At 40.3% G+C, this 3,163-nt stretch overlaps 1 protein-coding gene and 1 pseudogene across 1 annotated transcript in view; one reads left to right on the top strand and one right to left on the bottom strand.

Moving 5' to 3' along the window:
• LOC104728588 overlaps positions 1 to 747 on the bottom strand; it is a 3,812-nt pseudogene extending 3,065 nt beyond the window's left edge.
• LOC104728589 (ATP-dependent DNA helicase PIF4-like) overlaps positions 1 to 1,397 on the top strand; it is a 5,540-nt gene extending 4,143 nt beyond the window's left edge. Inside the window, exon 2 of the mRNA XM_019232651.1 lies at positions 779 to 1,397. The gene's annotated coding sequence lies outside the window, so the exon portion shown is untranslated. The remainder of the gene's footprint in view (positions 1 to 778) is intronic.

Genomic DNA, 3,163 nt, shown 5'->3' with positions numbered 1-3,163 from the left:
TCAAGTGAAGATTTGAAACTGTCATAGTTAACCGCATTAAAAGGAAGGCCTGCATCATAAAACCACCTTGCAATCTCTGCACATGCTCTGTCCCTAAGTTCTTTACCAGATTTTCCAAAAACTTCTTTTCTGTCTTTTCTTCCTTTTAAGACATCAGGAGGAGTTGGACATACATACTTGTCCATTGGACCCTTACGTTTCTTTGAAGGCGGTGGCTTACTAGTCTGACCTTCATCTTCATCTTCCTCATACTCATCGTATAAATTGGGTGGTGGTGGCATCATTTGAGTAGTGGCTTTAGCTTCAGCCTTCTTAAGCATGAAACTTCTGACTTCTTCCTTTATATGATCAAAAACCATAGTGCAGGCAGTAACATTTTTATGACCACCAACAATGTGCTGTTTTGCACGTTGTACTCCACCGCTTGTGATTTTTTACAATAGTTACACGTCCAACTACCAGGTTTGGAAGAAACAGGAGTTGCATGTTTCCTAGCTGGATCTTGTTCCTTAGTAGGAACTGAATCGGACATGATGAGTTGATGAAGAAGAGTTGGGAGATTAGAGAGTAGAGACTTAGATCAGAGAGGAAAAACTATCGTGAAACTACGAAGCTAATAGTGAAGTTTGACTTTATATGCAAAAAAAGTTTAGGGCTTCTAGCAATAAATTCACGGCAATCAACAAAATCATTCTAGAAACATTTTAAGTAAGCAAATATTGAGAAAATATTGAGAAAATATTGAGGTTTAACCATATATTACCTCCTACTATTGCAGGCGCTAAGCGAGATGAGGCGGGCTCCATGGCAAGGCATCCCGAAGCGAGCGCCTTTGGTCTACCGCCTGGCCTCATCTACTAGAGGCGCTACACCCTTATAATCACCTCGCCTCTCGCCCAGACGCTTTTTTAAACACAGCTGCCAAGTTGATGGTTCCATCCGGAGAAAGCCCACTACAACAACTTGCTGCTGACGTTTACCCAGATTTTGCAATCAAATACAAGAAGCCAAAATACCTCACTAAAAGAGCCATATTAGCTCCAAAGAATGACATAGTCCATGATCTGAACATGATGATGCTAGAACAAGTTCCTAGGGATCCAAAGGAATACTTAAGTTCAGATACAATTGAAATGGAAGGAGACACGCCTGAGAAAGATCAACTGTTATATCCAATGGAATTTTTGAACACACTTAAATTTTCGGGCTTACCAGATCACAACCTAACCATCAAAGTAGGGTCTCCAGTTATGCTGCTGAGAAATATGAATCAGAAAGAGGGTCTTTGCAATGGTACCAGACTAATTGTTACACACATGGGGGGAAAGAGTCATAGAGGCAGAGATCCTGACTGGGACATGTGCAGGAAACAAGGTGGTTATCCCGCGTATTATACTCTCTCCTGCAAATTCCAAATGGCCATTCAAATTAAAACGACGACAATTTCCCTTGCGGCTTAGCTACGCAATGACAATCAATAAAAGTCAAGGTCAAAGTCTGAAAAAGGTGGGCTTATATCTCCCAAAACCAGTTTTCATACACGGGCAATTGTATGTGGCACTATCTAGAGTCACATCAGAGGCAGGGCTAAAGATACTAAATGTGGAGACGGAAAACAATGATGAACAGACTGTTAAAAATATTGTTTTCAGAGAGGTCTTCAACAACCTCTACAACTCAACATAACCACAGGTATGACTAAACTATCAATCGTAAATCAGAATATCATCTTAAACAACTAAGATCAGACATGTTGTTTATAAATAATCACCTCTACAGGACATTGGGGATCAATAGAAGGCGACACCAAATATTAATGTATCCTTTTTCACATGGGCAACAACATAAGTATCCTTATACCCATATTACTTTCATATTCAAACTTCCCATTATATACTCTGCATATGCCATTGTTTCGTTTTCCTTTGGGGAAAAACACAGATAACAGGTACACCACTAAAAGGAGGAGGATGCAGCAGAACAGAAAGTAAATAGCCATTGAAGAAGAATGATATGAGATTACCAATAATCCTAAACGACAGAGAGATGAGAATACAAAGAGAGTTAATCTCAGGCTCTCCCGAGGTATAATAGATGGTTCCCGCAAATCTTTACTAAATCATTAATTTGTTTATCCGTAGTCTATAGGCAAGATATTACCGTGTAAACCACACCGAAGGTGTTTTCCGGTCTCTTTTAGTGGAGGTTGAGAGAGCAGACTCTCCCCAGACGTAGCGGTGGCAACCGTGAACTGGGTTAACAAAGCTGTTTGTTCAAAAGTAGAAGAACCACCAGGCACAGTTAGCACACACCACAAACAGAGACATAGCAAGACAATGAGAAAACACAAAGGGCGACGACGTATTTGAAAAAAGAGATGAGTACTTAAAACACACATCCAACAAATGAACCCATAAGAAAAACGCGCTGGAAACGAACAACATTAGAAGAATTAGCAAAAACCCACCCAAATTAAGAGTCATTAGTGGAATATCCGACTCAACAATGCCAAAATTACTGAAACGAATAGGCAAATTTGAAGAAAAAGAGTAGATGACAAAAAAGATCTTCAAGTTTTCCCCACCACACATAATTGCCCACAACAAAGCAGCTCACAAAGTCTTTATGGAAACTCGTAACTTAATTTCAATCCACCACACCATAACAACCCTCGATTATAGCTAAATGACCAACCTGTGTTTAAAAAAGCGTCGCCTAGACGTGCCTGGGCGAGAGGCGAGGTGATTATAAGGGTGTAGCACCTCTAGTAGATGAGGCCAGGCGGTAGACCAAAGGCGCTCGCTTCGGGATGCCTTTCCATGGAGCCCGCCTCATCTCGCTTAGCGCCTGCAATAGTAGGAGGTAATATATGGTTAAACCTCAATATTTTCTCAATATTTGCTTACTTAAAATGTTTCTAGAATGATTTTGTTGATTGCCGTGAATTTATTGCTAGAAGCCCTAAACTTTTTTTGCATATAAAGTCAAACTTCACTATTAGCTTCGTAGTTTCACGATAGTTTTTCCTCTCTGATCTAAGTTTCTACTCTCTAATCTCCCAACTCTTCTTCATCAACTCATCATGTCCGATTCAGTTCCTACTAAGGAACAAGATCCAGCTAGGAAACATGCAACTCCTGTTTCTTCCAAACCTGGTAGTTGG

Source organism: Camelina sativa, chromosome 11 (genome assembly GCF_000633955.1).
Source record: "Camelina sativa cultivar DH55 chromosome 11, Cs, whole genome shotgun sequence".
Classification (NCBI taxonomy): domain Eukaryota; kingdom Viridiplantae; phylum Streptophyta; class Magnoliopsida; order Brassicales; family Brassicaceae; genus Camelina; species Camelina sativa.
Note: the sequence above shows the minus strand (reverse complement) of the source record. Positions and strands in the feature narration are given on the sequence as shown.